This window comes from Pleurodeles waltl, chromosome 7 (assembly GCF_031143425.1).
Source record: "Pleurodeles waltl isolate 20211129_DDA chromosome 7, aPleWal1.hap1.20221129, whole genome shotgun sequence".
In the NCBI taxonomy this organism is placed as follows: Eukaryota; Metazoa; Chordata; class Amphibia; order Caudata; family Salamandridae; genus Pleurodeles; species Pleurodeles waltl.
Genome location: NC_090446.1, coordinates 55990969 through 56006976, shown reverse-complemented (window position 1 = coordinate 56006976; position 16008 = coordinate 55990969). Strand labels below are relative to the sequence as shown.

Below are 16008 nucleotides of genomic sequence, written 5' to 3'. Positions count from 1 at the left end.
AGCCGGGTGATGATCGCTCCTTCCTGCACTCCCACGTTGCAGGGAGGTGACCGCACTTTAATTGCATCTCAGGGCCAGCCCACTGGGAGATTGAGGCTGAGGGATGAGGTCCCACCCCAGCCGCTGAAAGTCAAGTCCAGAACCTGCAAGTTGGGTAATGATCGCTCCTTCCTGCACTCCCCTATTGGCTCCATGTGGTGGGTTTACTTGCACTTTGGGTGGCAGTGATTTCACAATACTCAGTCATTTTCTATTTTGTAATCATTATGAAGTGTACCTTTGTCACCTATATTTAAAATTCATAATATATTATCAGAAAACGCTGAGTGCTGAACTTGAAATTTTTATTGAACATACATACAGTTCTCAGTGCTCTGCCTGTCGCGTTGCAGCTCAACTATGTTGGACAATGGGTGGTAACTTGGATCCTTAATCAAGGAAGTTAGGCATTATGTAAGCAAGGTATTGTAAGTAAGAGCATGATTAATTCTTAAATGCAAGAGATTTTCCTATTGGTACTTTTGGAAGGGGGACTTGAGATGAGTGAGAATGTCTGAAATAGTAGAAAATCACACTCAGAAGAAAAAAAGGTCTCACTGTAAAACCCTTCTGCCCAAGTGTCCCAGAAATTTGAAATGAAAGGAAACACATGTTTAGATTCTATGGTGCAAGAGTGAAATTAATATTTTTAGGCCTGTCTAATGTATTGTATTGTGTTTTGTGTTTGCATTTGTTTAGTGCTTCATACTCCACATAAGTGGTGAAGTGCGTTACCAGATGGGTAGCACACTGCTTAGTGTGAATGGGGACATTGTTGGTGTGGAAGGACAGAAAGACAGGCAGAGGAGGTTAGTGTGCCTAGTGGAGGTGCACATTGTTAATTTGCACAGAGTGACAACCATAAAGTGTAGAAGGACATTAACAAATACAGATATGCAGGGGGGAGGGGAGCTATAAGCTATTTGTGTGTGACAACACAGGCAGAAACTGTTCATGTGACAGGAAGCTTTCCGTTTGTTAGTGTGTGATGATTAGCGCACATCTTGCAGTGCTGGGAAAGAGGGGAATCTAGACGGATACCAGGACCTACCTAACAATGGCATACCTTTCTAGGTCTATCTTGACCATGCTGCTGTCAACAGACCTTATGTGATCATCTTAAAAAGAGCTTTTAGCAGCACGACAGAGAGGGGCTTTGGCTCCGCCCACATGTTAATGAACAGGACTATGGCCCTCATTATGACCTTGGAGTTAGTCCCATCGCCAGGCCGGCAGTAATGACCGCCAAATAATGATTATTGGCGGTGATCCCTCCCATAGACAGCCAATGTACCACACCAACCGCCAGCGCAGTATGACCACTGTACACAGCAGTAGCCACCTACAGGAAGGTGGAAGAAAAGGATCTGTCCACCATATTATGACATAGCACACCGCCAGAATTTCCGGGGCGGTAGCAACGCCACCAAAAGTCTGGCAGAAACACATCATATAAAAGGAGACACTCACCTCCAGAGACACAGGGGAGTCAGCGGCCACCATGAAGCATGAACTGCAAGTCTTCCGAATGCTGTACCATGCCGTGGCTGTCCTGGAGCACCAACGCCGACGAAGACGATGATGGTGAGTACAGCCACCTCGCACATTGAGTAGGGAGGGAGCGAGGGTAGACTGACACACACAGGCACAACACACACCATACACACACACCACACACCCAGAACCAGCTGCAGAGTTAATCAACTGTAACAGGACCCAGGAGCAAAGAAAGCCAGGACGCATACCTCTGTTCTAACCACTGTAATCATGTTCGAAGAAGAGCCCAAATCCAAAAAATACAGGACTTCATATTTACATGTAGGCCCAATGGCCAGTTCAAAGACTGTAATGCCCACAGGGCAAAGTCTAAGCCCCAACTTGACTCCTGACAACACCGGGACTCCACTGTTCAGGGGCATCATGTTGGAAATGTGCAGGCACCACAAGGGGTGGGGGGGTGATGGGGTGGGGGTTGCTACTCATTGGTAGGGGGCTCCTTGGCCTCTGGTTCTGGATGGGGCTTCTTGGCCTCTGGTTCTGGATGGGGCTTCTTGGCCTCTGGTTCTGGAGGGGGCTCCTTGCCCTCTGGTTCTGGAGGAGGCATCTTGCCCACTGGTTCTGGAGGGGCCTTGCCCTCTGGTTCTGGAGGGGGCACCTTGGCCACTGGTTCTGGAGGGGGCTCCTTCACCTTAGTCTTGGGATGGGCCACCTTGGCCTTAGTTTTGGGAGGGGGCTCCTTTGCCTTAGTTTTGGGAGGGGTCTCCTTGGCCTTAGTTTTAGGAGGGGCCTCCTTGGCCTTTGTTTTAGGAGGGGCCTCCTTGGCCTTTGTTTTGGGAGGGGTCCCCTTGGCCTTAGTTTTGTGAGAGGTCTCCTTGGCCTTTGTTTCGTGAGGGGCCTCCTTGGCCTTTGGTTTTGGAGGTGGTTTGTTTTGGAGGAGGCAGCACTTTAGCCCTCTGTTTTTGGGGCAAAGGAGTGGTGTCCAAGGATGTGCAGGTGGCAGGTTCAGGGACTGTTGATGCAGTGCATGCAGGTGTGAGTGCGGATGTGACTGTGAGGGAGGGGTAGGAGGGGGGAAGACAGGGAAGGCAGTGGATGATGTTGGGTGTGCATCTGTGTGTTGGCATGTGAGTGCTTGTTGACCGAAGTGAGCTGCCTGTGTTTGACTGTGCGAGTCTTGTCTGATGTTTTGTGTGCATGCTTGTCAGAATGTGTGCGTGGGATGGGTTTGGGGTGAGGAGATTGTGACTGGGAAGTGTTAGTTGCAGGGGGGCAGAAGAAACAGGGACACTGGTTGCTGTCAGTGAAGAGGCCAGAGCCTGAAACGATCTCTGTAGGGCCGCCAAACCAAAGTGAATGCCCACCAGGAAGGCATTGTATTGCTACATGTGGGATGCCAACCCCTGGATGGCATTCACTTTGGATGACTGCCCTACAGAGATGGATTCAAGGAGGTCAATAACCTCCTCAGTGAGGGCAGCAGGGCTGACTGGGACAGGGCCTGAGGTGCCTGGGGCGGTGGAGATGCCCACCCTCTTGGGTGACCGGGCACGGACAACTCAGTGGGGGGCTACTGGGAGGGTGGTGCTGATAGGGAGTGGCGGTTGAACCTGTAGCTGGGGTGGTCCTAACGGGGTCTGCCACCACCAGTGAGCACCCATCGGAGGAGGAATCAGTGTCAGTGGTATCAGCTCATGTCCCTGCAGTGGTGCTCCCCTCTCCCTCTATCCCACCGGTCCCCTCGGCATCAGTGGACTCTGCCTTCTGGGTCCTGTGCGCTGCAGCTCCCTCACTCGTCGGTGCCCCTGCTCCTTCCCCAAACGATGCTAATGCACACATGGACAGGATGATAAAAGGAGGGGGGGAGAAAGGGAGCACAGGGTCAATCACAGCACCAACAGCACAGATAGCATCCACATCACTGTTACACACTGAGACTGAGAATGGGCAGTATGGACCGCATTGGCATACCATTGGCTAAGTACCACAGCAGGTTGAAGCCAAACACTGCCATCTGCACACCAACTGGGACCAACTAAGCCCTGTCTGCCACGGAAAGCAGCTACCTAGCTATCAAAAACATGCATATCACCCAATTAACCTAAGTTGGACCAAGCAGCAATGTCTAAACTGGCATATTGGGGCATCCACTGACTAGTACTCTGCACCCAAATCCCATACCAGGCAAGAGAGATGGTTGTCAAACACACTGTACTCATCCCCTTTTGGCTGCTGTGATGACCTCAAGTGCCCATCCAGCTCTGGGTAGGCCACCGCCAGTATGTGGGCCATCATGGGGGTCTCCCTCGTTCGGAGGCTGCCCCAACTGGGCCTCCGCGGTCTTCCGGGCCCAGCATCTCTGGTTCTCCCACCGTTTCCTGCAGTGGGTAGTCCACCTACTATAGACCCCCTGGGTCTGCACATCCTTGGCGAATGCACGCCACAACCCCTTCCCCTGATTGGTACTGACCTGCAGTGGAAACACAAACAGAGGGACAACTTGAACCAGACAAACCAGGCTGTCACACATATGACCTAAAAACTGCATTTGCCCCTCATCAGCACACACATGACCCGTATCTCTGCATTAACACTGCCACCACCCATACCCACCAAATGACACACTGCCAGCACACACACACATCTACATGCAACCACGTTGCATGCAACGGACCCATGATGTACTCACCTGTTGGTCTGGAGGCCCATATGACTGCTCATACAGGGGTAGGACCCAATCCACGAGCCTCTCCAATTCCTCCGATGTGAAGGCTGGGGCCCTTTCCTCTGTTGCACGGGCAATGGCAGGTTCCAAACACAGGTCACAGCAGCACTCACAGTGGAGATGTCATCCTGTGGAAAGTCAGAAATCAAGTGAAGTGGTAGAAAGAAAATGGTGGTCACGACCACGGTGGTGAACACCGTCACTGCCGGCGTTGATCATCATTGGTTCCCATACGCCATAGATGGCTATGTTAACCAATAAGGAATTGCATGGTGGTGCAGACCACCTCCAGCCATGACGCGAACGCCAGCGGAGTGCGGTCACTTCCACCTGTCCCTGCATACAGGACAGGCGGTTGCCATTTTTTACTGCTAGTACACATGTACAGATTTAAAAGTGAGTCATTGTAGTTGAATGTACACACTTAGACAACTCCAGTGTCCAACATACAAGCATGCTCTGTGTACACTGCTGTAGTGTGTTCATAGTTCCTGTTGTCAATCCTTTTTTACTTTTGGGTCCCTTAGGTACCAACCACTGCAGAGGAGGTGTGACAAGACCATGTCCACTCACCTGAAATCCAGGTTCTGCGGGAGCGAAGAGAATAAAACACTATTCTCTTGTATCTGAACTGAACAGGGAATGAGCGAATAGTCTCTGGGGGAAAGGGATAGGGAACAGGGATTTGGGAAGGGAAGAGAAAAAAAAACACTTGTTCACAAAGGAGCATCTCTGTTGTTCTAAAAAAGTTGCCCGAGGGTTTGGTGCAGGAATTTCTAAGACCAAAAACAAATCAAAAACAAAAGAACTACAAATATCACAGAGTCTTTCAGCATATTAACAATAATCATTAGCACTTGAATGCTCAACTAGTAAACACACTTTTGTAACTCACAACAAAATCGTTATAAAATCAAACTTATGAATATTCGTTTTCACACAATAGACTCGCTCCAAAAATAATCAGAATAAACGTCTAATTTTGCATAGATATCAAGTGATGCTTTCAGGAGTTCACAACATTTAACTTCAATGTTGCCTTTAAAAATACTTCTCAAACTGTCTTTGGAAAAAAACTTGTATCACAGGTTTCTCAGCATCGACAAATGTTTCTCATACTGCACCAAAAGATCACTAACCTTGAGAAGGTTGAAAACAGGGGAACGAGAGGGGGATTACTTACGAACGGACTTCTCCTGGAGTGTGTTCGATTATTTGAGGGAGATGGAATACTGTTTGTAAATTCTCCAGCCGCTGAGGAAGTAATCCACTCCAGAGAGGGAAGCCCCAATGAAGCCTCGTGCTGAAATGACAACTCCAGAAAGAAGACTCTAAGCCATGCACAGGAAACACCTTGGTAGTTCTATTTATAGACTGGTGCTGAGTCATCAGACACATGCTGGTGATGAGTCATCAATCAATTCTGATGATTCATAAGAAGGATTTTTTGCTGATGAGACATCAGGCACATGCAGGTGATGAGTCATCAAACACTTCTGATGATTCATATGAAGGAATTCGATGTCTCTATAAACCACTTGGCACAGAATTCACAAATGGGACAACTATTGCTTTTATCAATAAACACAAACATGCAATGCAGTTTTCCTCACAAGTTACAGGGAAGTGCTGTGCTTTAAACACATTCATGACATGCTTCATCGTTCTTCATACATGCTGATTTATTTTGTGAGGATGCAGCAAGAAGCATGCATGTGTGAGTGTGAGTCGCAACAAGGTGGAGGCAAGCACCCGTTTATAGACCCCTTGTGGATTTGGCTACACTGGAGGACAGGCACATCATACTCACCTATCGTCTGGACAGGGCCACAATCAAAGAGCTGTGTGCACAATTGGAGCCTGAGCTGCTATCTGCTATCCATTGCACAACATTAATCCCGCCTCTTGTGCAGGTACTCTCAGTGCTCCATTTCCTGACAACTGGCTCTTTTCAGGTGACAGTGGGCTTGACTGCAAGAATGTCACAACCAATGTTCTCTATTGTGCTGGCAAGGGTTTTGTCAGCCTTGCTCAAAAACATGTGATGGGCTGTTTGTCAAACTGCAGGATTTCAGTTATGAAATATTGATGACATTTGAGCAAGAGGTGGGGAAAATTGTGGCCCTGCCTAGGCAGCCCCAGTTTTGGCTGCCTTTAGTTGAAGCCTCTAGGCCTGTCTCAACCATTTTAACTTCAAGACCTGTTGATACTCACACTAAAGACAATTTACTTGCAGGAGCCAACAGTTTTTTCTACTTCGTTAGTAGGTGGGACTTCCTTTAGAGAGAATCATGTGACACCTCTATCCCCAGGTCTTTCCTGCCACACAATCACCATCAGCCTCCTTGCCTGAACTCAGATATTAGTCCCTGCCTGAACCCCACTGTGTCTTGCATTTACCCTCAGAGTGCTCCCCCTTTTGTCATCATCCTGGACCAAGTTCCATCAAAGTTAGATTTAATAAGAGGGAAATCTGGTTGGATCTGAAACATAAGACCATCCACTGGATCAAGGCACACTCAGGATGGTCAGGCAACCTCTTCAAAGCGATCCTGACAGTGAGGACAGTGTCTTAGGTTCGCCATAAAACCAAAATACTGTGTGATTAATTTTAGGAGGCCTCCATTGTTGGAAAAATTACTTTTCACCTTAAATCATCTGCATGGCGCTCAAGGTAAAATAAGAGGCTTCACTTTGGGCCTCTTTTGTAAGTTACCCACAGTACGTTGTAGGAGGCTAACAGGATCATCCAGGTCAGGGTGGCTACCTTGGACTTAAGTAGGGCCCCCTCATACTTTTAAGCAACCGATTCACACTGTTGGGTAATCTCCAGGATATTGACTGACTCTCTGTGACGCCCAAGTTCCCAGTCCTCACTTTTCCTCCTTTGATGACCAAGTCCCCAGTCCTTTGTCCCCATCTTTGGCTTTAGATGACCATGTCATGCATGTGGAGGTTGCCTCTCAAAAAATCAAAATCAAACCAAGGGCCACTTTGCCATTTGTCTCCCCTAATTTGTTATCATGGAATATTGCAGGAATTCGCTCTAAACTGTTAATTGTAGACTGGCAGTCACACATAAAAGACTTTGCAAAATTCTGTCTTCAACAGACTTGGTCTGCGGGCGACTTTCATGTAGACGGTTTCCAATCATCTTGCACCTCAGTGTTCTTCTAAGAGGGCAAGAGGTGGACATTCTATTTTGATCTGAGTTAAGCTTTCCTGTCTCAAAGTAAAGGGCCTGTGCTCCTCTGCTTGGTTCCAAGTGTTCGTGTTGTCCGGAGCAGGCCCTGTTGACTTGTTTATTATAAATTTTTACTATCATTTATTCAATCATCGCTCTGCGGAACTTGTAGACAAGTTAGATGATTCTGTTGCAAAACTGAATTTTAAAAATTGAGCATGTTGTAAGTTATGGGTGGGGGATTTTAATTATACTTGTTTTTGAGTTTAGTAGGTCCCCAGTTTGTGGATTAGAAGATTCAGACAGCCAGGAGTTATCTCATTTAAACACACAAAGTATGGGGATGCTTTGAACAAGATGATTTTGAATAACAATCTGCTTTTTGTGAGTGCGTGTGGTTTGGGCCATTCAACAGTCTCAGTATTCTTCCATAGGAGGTGGTAGACACAGTACTAATGATTTAATTTGGATTTTGAAAGGTGATGCGCCACTTTGCTTGCGCCCCCCTCTATGAGCACCCATCGACACCATGGTAGCACAGTATTTAAGATACGGCATACCATGGCTTGTAAATATGCCCCATAGTTTCTTAACCTTGGCATTTAGAATCTCCCCAACTGTAATTTTGATCACAACCCCCTTGCCTTCTATTTGATTACTGAGCAGCATAAGGAGAAGGGAAACTTGGAAGCGATCCCTATTATTACTTTTTCCCCAAGTATGGGCCTCTGTATTAAATGGGGCTCTGAAGACTTAATAAAGTTTGTAGCGACCACAATGTCTCAAAATCTAGAGATACTTAACAAGTGTTTATCAGCTAACACTTCACCTTGTTCCATAATTGACAACTCTATGACCATATGTCACTCAGTTTCCCTGGCATTAACATTACAATGTGGGCCAGCCACACCTCACCTACAGTGCTTGTTTAATATAGCTTGCTCGGAAGCACATTAAGAGCTTAAGTCAGCTTTAAATACCTATCCAAAAAACTAGGAGAATATAAAATCAGCCTGGAAGCTTTATAAAGTTGCATTCAGGGGCAGGAAATCCAAGCTCAGAAACTCAGCTTGGGCTAACCTCTTAATGGCAGGGAATGCAAAGGACTCAAGGGACCCCAGATTATTTGGAGAGGTAGTAAATCACCCCCTGTTTACCGAAGTGCCCCATCGAAGATAGATTGCTTAATCCCAGCTGAATCCTGGGGTCAAGTGTTTAAATCAGTGAGCCTGCCCGCTAAAGTACAAAATAATTGGGAAACTATCATTGCAAAACAGGGAGTTGGCCCTTTAGTTTAGTAACACCGTTGGGCCAATGACGTTGCTGTAGCTCTTAAGAAAAGCAAAGTCAGCAAGGGATTGGGTCCGGACAGAGACTCCTTGGATATTTTTAAAGAAAATATTGACCACTTGCTCACAAATGTTAACTGGACCTTTAATATCTTCATGGCAAGAAGCAATTGTAGGCCCAATTTTGCAAAAAAGTGAATAGAAAAACTTCAGCTTGCTACTGCCCAAAATCCTTGTTGAATTCTACTCTGAAGATTTTAGGTAGGGTCCTTCTGGCGAGATTGGTGGATTGGGCTGAGACAAAAAACATCTTTTGAAGGGTCCAGTATAGTTTTAAACCACCATCTGGCAAATATGTTCAAGTAAAGAAAATTGCTCTGCATTTAGCATTTATGGGACTGTCATGCGCTTTCGACATACGAAATTGATCAATATTGTGGGACATTTTAGAAAATCTGGGGGTGGAAAAAGCTCTAGTTTCTCTTCTACATTGCCTCCTTTGGGATACTTCGGCAAAAATGTGTTTTGGTCCAAAGGTGGAATGCACATCACCCCTAAGCTGGAACCAAGGTTTTCACCAAGGCTGTATTTTAGTGCTATTTTCATTTTTAAATAAGTAAAATATATATTAATGGTTTTGAAGGACACTTACTTCAAAAGAGGTCAGATATTCCAAAGGTAGCCAACCGCTATGTTCCTGCACTTCTTTGCGCTGATGCAACTGTCCTCATAGCAAGGACGGCAAATGGCCTTCAGAAGTCGATGGATGCCTTTTAGATTATGACTTCATTAGAGTTAAAGGTTAACCGCTCAAAGTTTTTTTGTGTAGAGTATAAACAGTCCCTACTGGGACAGCTGCTTTTTTCTGCCATTCAGAGTTAGGCCTGACTTATTTGGAAGACTTACTTGGGCTGGCTCCCCTCCTACTAGGGTCAAAAAGTTTAGAGTCTCTCTACTTAGGTCTCTCTAAAAGTATTCTACAAGTCAGTGTGGCTTTGGACAAGATGGCTGATATTCCCTGTTTAGCCTATATCAAGAACTCTTTTTCAAGATTCAGGGTACCTATGTTTTTAATAACTCCGAATGTTTAGGTCCTTCTGCCACTGTGATGCATCCCCTAGACTGCGCTTATTGGAACTGATGCATTGCCTCCTTGCTGTCGATGCAACTCTCCATCCACGGTATTTCTCAGCGGGCCCTGTGTGGGTCCCGTAGCCAGCCTACCCTCCATCATGGTCAGCCTGAACTTTGGATTTACACCGGCCTAGCTCAACCTCAGGTGACCTTTTAGAGCTATTCATTTCTGTGCACTCTAGTGCAATTTAATCTTTAAACATTCATATCTCACCTTCTACTTATCGGGTTTTGTAGTTTTGGTCTTGTTTTATTTGTAAAGTCCTCATCTAGTTTTCTAAACTGGTGTAAAATCTTTTGGTATTTTCACTGTGTTACTGAAATTTAAGTGTTGCACAAATGCTTTGCGCATTGCCTCTCAAGTTAATCCTGACTGCTCTGTGCCAAGCTACCAGAGGGTGAACACAGATTAATTTAGGATGTGTATCTGATTTACCCTGATTAGGACTGGACTGTGATCCCTACTTGGACAAGGTGCTTTCCTCTGCCAACTAGAGACCCAGGTGCTCACAGCAGTAATAATTGTAGCATATTTAGCTTATGATATTTTATTTCAAATTCTTATTTGGATTTGTGCAAAATCTGTATTGTGTTATCTTGTGTGTAATTATTTTGTTTTTCCTTTCTAGCGGGATGTCCTTGGTGCTTGCTGTGTCCGTGCACTGTAGTCTTTAGAATAGCAAGTTAATTGTGTGGATTGTATTGATATTTTTTCCAGTCAATAGTTATATTTACTCTTTGATACAACATAGTTTGTTGAGTTCGAATTTGATCCAGTGCTGTTCTAAGCTGTCTTGTTTGTTGTGTTAGTTTAATAAGTAAGCATTATGGCTGACTACCCAGCGGGTTGTAGGTTTGCTTTTTGAATATGTCTCTGAACATGGCTCTGAGAATGACTCTGCTTCTGAGGCAGAGGACCAAGTTGAAATTCCTGGCAGTGAATTTTCTGTTTGAGAGGAGTCATCTAATGATGGATCCACTCCTAGTGCTGATAAAGTGCCTCTTTTTGAGGAAGACAATGATATGCTGGCAGTGCAGCAAGAGCAAGCTGGACAGCAAGCAGGGACTGGAAGGCTTCCCATTGGAAGTGCTGGACCCTGAGTTACCTCAACCATGGTGCAAACTGTTTTATCCCCTTTTAGTGGTGTCTTATGGTGTAGAGTCAATACAGAAAACGTTTTGCCTATACATTTCTCCAAACTGTTTATTGATGATGTGTGTTTGGATGACACTGTTGAGCAGACTGATTTATATGCTGCAGAGTTTATGAGGGACAACAGTGCCACACTTAAGACACACTTTAGCGCTAACACGGGACTCCCACAAATCTCCATGAGATTAAGCAGTTCTGAGGTTTAACTTTCTAGGTGGGATTGATAAGGAAGTTGTTCCTCTCTTTATATTCGGCTACTAGACTCCTGATGGCAAGTGCTATATTGACATCAACTATGACTCGAGATCAGTATTCGCTTCTGCAGTGAATGCTGCATTTTGTGGATAAGGCTACACCATTGCCATCCGATCACAGTGATTGTGACCGCCCTTCGCGATTCGTCCTGCCCTTGGCCATTTGTAGATAGATTCGCTGAGATGTATTTTCCAAGGAAAGACTAAGGGATTTCTGAAAACTAGGCACCCAGGGGTGCACGGTGTGGTGTTTCTCTTGGGGATCCCACAAAGGTTTCTTACCCACTATGTCCTGCAAACCCTAAAAGTTGCCTAAAATAGCAAATTTTCCTCACATTTCTGTACCATATTCTTCCAGAATCAGTAGGAATCTGGAAAATTCATATCACCCAGCATTCCCCCACTTGCCCTTATAAAAATGCTACCACAATTCTGAGGGAGTCCTTTCAAAGGGATACTCATCCACCTTTGTTTGATTTGTTCATGTCATGGGTGCTAGGCCCAGACACACAAGTGATGTACCATTTTTATCAGGAGACTTAGGGGAATGTTAGGTAATGAGAAATATGTTGCTACCTGTGGATTCCAGAACTTTACATCACAGAAATATGAGGGAAATATGTTTTTAGTCAACGTTTGAAGTTTGCAGGGACTACTGGGTGAGAAAACCTGGTGATAGCCACTCAAGTCACCCCGCTCTGGATTCCCCGGAGTGTCTAGTTTTAAAAAATGTGTAGATTTGCTAGATTTCCCTAGGTGCCGGCTAAGCTAGGGCCCAAAATCCAAATTACAATAAAAGGGTTAGTGTTGAGTGGAAAAATGAGATGTGTCCAATCCATGTTGCATTGTGAGGCCTTTCCTGTCACAGCCACTAGCCCTACCCATACAAGTGGTACCATATTGATTGAGAGACCTGGGGGAATGGTAGTTGGTAGGAAATTTGTAGTTTCATGCAGATTCCATAATGTTTCATCAAACGAATGTGAGGAAATTGTGTTTTTTAGTCAAAGATTGATGTTTGCAAGGGCTTCTGTGTAAGGAAACCTGGTGAGAGTCACCACAGTCACCCCACACTGGATTTCCTCTTATGTCTAGTTTTGAAAAATATGCAGGTTTGCTAGGTTTCCCTAGGTGCCGTAGGACCTAAGGCCCAAAATCCACAGTAAGCCACACTGCAAAAAAAAGGGTCAGTTTTCAGTAGAAATATGTGATGTGCCCATGTTTCATTTTGGGGCCTTTTCTGCCACAGGCACTAGCTCTACCTACAAGTATACAAGTGAGGTACCATTTGTATCAGGAGACTTGGAGGAATGCTGGGTGGTAGGAAATCTGTGGCTTCGTACATGTTTCAGACATTTTCCTCACAGAAATTTGAGGAAAATGTGTCTTTTAGTCAAACTTTCTTTTTTTGTAAGGGGGACTGGCAAGGACAACATGGTGACAGTCAGGTGCTGGCTGAGCTAGGGCCCAAAATCCACAGCTAGCCACTTTGCAAAAAAAAGGCGAGTTTTCAGTGGAAAAATGTGATGTGTCCATGTTGCGTTTTGGGAACTTTGCTGTCACGGGCACTAGGCCTACCCACACATTTGAGGACCATTTGTATAAGCAGACATGTGGGAATAAAGAATAGTAGATAATTTGTTATTACCAATTGTATTTCTTTGCCTTTACTCCTCCCAAATGTAAGCCAGTGTGTAAGAAAGAAGACATTTTGAAAAATACCCTCTGAATCACATGCTAGTATAGGAAAACAGCCTTTTTGCAGGTTTCCCAAAACTTTTAGCCCCATTTTCGGATTGCTAGCTGCTGGTTTTTGACTTTGTGAGTGCATTGAGGCCTGCTGTCCAGACCTGAGTGCCAGTGTTCTTTCCCTTTCTAAAGTGTTATGTTGAATTAATTACCCCTAATTGGCATAGTCTGACTTATTTATAAGACCCTGGTATATGGTCCTCAGGTACCAAGGTTGGCTGTCCACACAAGGGCTGCAGCACTGGTGGTGCCCCTCTGTGTGTGACACAGTGAAAACATTACTTTCAGCTGCCATTGAAGACTGAAAAGGCTGTGCATGCACTGTACACACAACTTTAGTCCACAAGCCCTTTAACTATATATTTAAGTCTCCTCTAAGGCAGGCCTATAAAGCCCTATGTCAAGAAGCTGTGTATTGTTTAGACGTGTATTTTCTGATATGTTTATGCAGCAAAGCTTTAAAGTGCTGGTGTTGGTGAGGACAGTTAAGTAGCTTTGTAAACTAAATGTAGAGCTAATGGTTGGCACTCCAATGCATCTAACTTCTGATAGAGGATACCTAACCCTGTCATGAAAGGTATCAAATTAAAGGGACATCAAATGTGACTCAGTGGTGCAGTGCATATTTATGTCCAATTTAATGCTGGTCACATTTGCAAGAGTTGTCATTATTTGACCCAGCTAGTCCAGTTGCTTTAGAATGGCACAGGGGCTGAGACAGTTTTCTGCCCCCCTAGGGAAATGTGTGAATGACTCCCAGACTGAGAGCAAAGGCTGTTGCCTCCCTGGAGGTGAGACCCCCACCCACCGGATGGGTGCAAAATGTGTTATCCTGAAAAGCAAGCATCAGAGGGGCTGCCACATTTAAAGGGTGCTGTGATAACACTCCAGCTAAGGGACCCTTTTGTTTCCCCTAGAAATGGTAGAGTCAGGGCCAAGGGAGGGAAAACCAGTTTCAGAGCAAGTTTTCATGGGCGTGCTGCCAATGGTAGCCACACTCCCAGGAGTGGGCTACCAAATTCCTCACATTCGAGGAAGACTTCAGCCATGTTGGTTGTGGCATGCAAGATGCACTCTGGGATAGCCAGACATCACAGGAACTGTGTCACCAAGTAGGAGGGGACCTATTAACCCATTGGCTAATGCCTGTGTTGTCCCCTGGGGGTGCCTTATTGGGATATATAATGCCACCCCTGGCACCTGAAACTTTAGTATTTGCTGGATTTGGACCAAGGACAAGAAGTAGACCACTCTACACCCATTGGAAATGCACAGAGAGAGGGCGGAATGCCCAAGCGACTGCACTGGATGCACTTTGGGCTAGTGGAGTTTGGACCATGTTTTGCATGCCTGGCTCGAGTTACAGTTGATTCCCGGCCCGATCTGAAGCAGAGACTCCAGGGGTCATTTGGCTGCACTTCCAGAATGGCAATGGGGACATTAAAGCTGGAAGAGACCAAACAGCATTCCTGGTAGTGACCACAGCTGTATTGCTGCTACCGGATGCTCTGCACTTTAACGGACAATTTGGGAATAGTCAGAGATTGCACCCTTGTCTGTTGGATCCTTGGGTGTTAGTTGTGACTGGATTTATCCACCCTTAGGGACACTGGCCCTCCACCAAAGGTTTGCACCAAAACAGCTGTGTTGCAAGAAGGAAAGGTCTGCATTGGCATCCCTTCGACCCCTGCATAGAGGACCTTGTGGGATCCCGAGATCTGTGGCCGGAGTCGCCAGCACTCACCTGTGGACAAAGGTACAGTTTTTACGCATTCCCAGGAGTGTTGTGTGGGACAACCCATCACAATGCCCTGGGAATGATGGGCATATCCCATAAGGCAATGACTTTCACTGCTTTACCTTACCTTATTCCATACCTGCGAGGTCATGAAGTGGTATCGTAGATCTGCATCTGCCCTCAGCACCGCCGGAGTGTCAGAAAAGTGATGCTTCAGCGGCGCATGGTGCTTGTAAATATGCCCGATTACCCTTCTGTGTCAAAGCCTGAAAAGGAGATACTTGGCAGTTCAGTGAGTTTGAAGCAGCTTTGTGGCTCTTAAGGTACCAGGGAAAACAGGTAATATCCATATGCGTCAGGAGAACTGACTTGAAATGATGTTATTGTTTAATTAGGAATGTTCATGTTGGCATATGTCTGTGGTTTTGGCACCTGCTTGACATACTGCCGTCGGACCTTTGGTGCATATTTCTAACTAACCAAAAACAAAAATATTTCAAGTCGGTTCTCATCTCAATATCCTTTTACAGATACACCAGTGAAAACAATCTTCTGGTCACTTCTGAGAAACGTACTAAGAACCTACAACTACAGTACCACAGGAAGCTACAGGCCACAGCCCTTTTTCCATTGAGTGGGTTTACCGTCACAGAAATGTGTTAAAAAATAAAAGCAAAAACACGGTAGATTTGCTAGTGAATGGCAGTGACAATTGTTCGCGCGTCTGGTCCTTAGTAAGTAAACTTACAAGGGGACGCATAGAGGTCGATGGACTATCCGAGCCACGAGGTAACCAATGTCTACCAGTAATCAATACATAAAACAATACTATTAAGCAAACAATAATCAGCAACTAATTCAGTCATGAATCACCCCAACTCAGTATGCGTTTTAGTAAATTTATTTTCCCATTGGTTACAATTCTAATTCATAGGATTAATTCAAACTTTATTCAAATCAATTCTTTATCAATTCATTAGTGACCACCAATAACATAATCTAATCAAAACTTGAGAAAACATAGATTCTAAAACTTCAGCATAAGCCAGAATGAATCAAAGGTGAATACATCAACATTAGTAGCAGAGTTCAGCAAATCAGTCCGTCAATCACTTGTCATTGTATAGGTCAACGTCTCAGAATAGGAACCTCACCTAACCCAGATTAGCATTAGCATGTGGGACTTCATGCGGAAACGATTTAGAACATGAATTTGGAAAAAACATCCAACTAAGAGAAAAGTATA

The 16008-nt window shown here is 45.2% G+C and overlaps 1 protein-coding gene across 1 annotated transcript in view; it reads right to left on the bottom strand.

Annotated features, from left to right (window-relative positions):
* Nucleotides 1–15021, bottom strand: part of LOC138247178 (killer cell lectin-like receptor subfamily B member 1B allele A) — a 344850-nt gene extending 329829 nt beyond the window's left edge. Inside the window, exon 1 of the mRNA XM_069201923.1 lies at nucleotides 14890–15021. The gene's annotated coding sequence lies outside the window, so the exon portion shown is untranslated. The remainder of the gene's footprint in view (nucleotides 1–14889) is intronic.
* Between the last annotated feature and the right edge of the window lie 987 nt (nucleotides 15022–16008).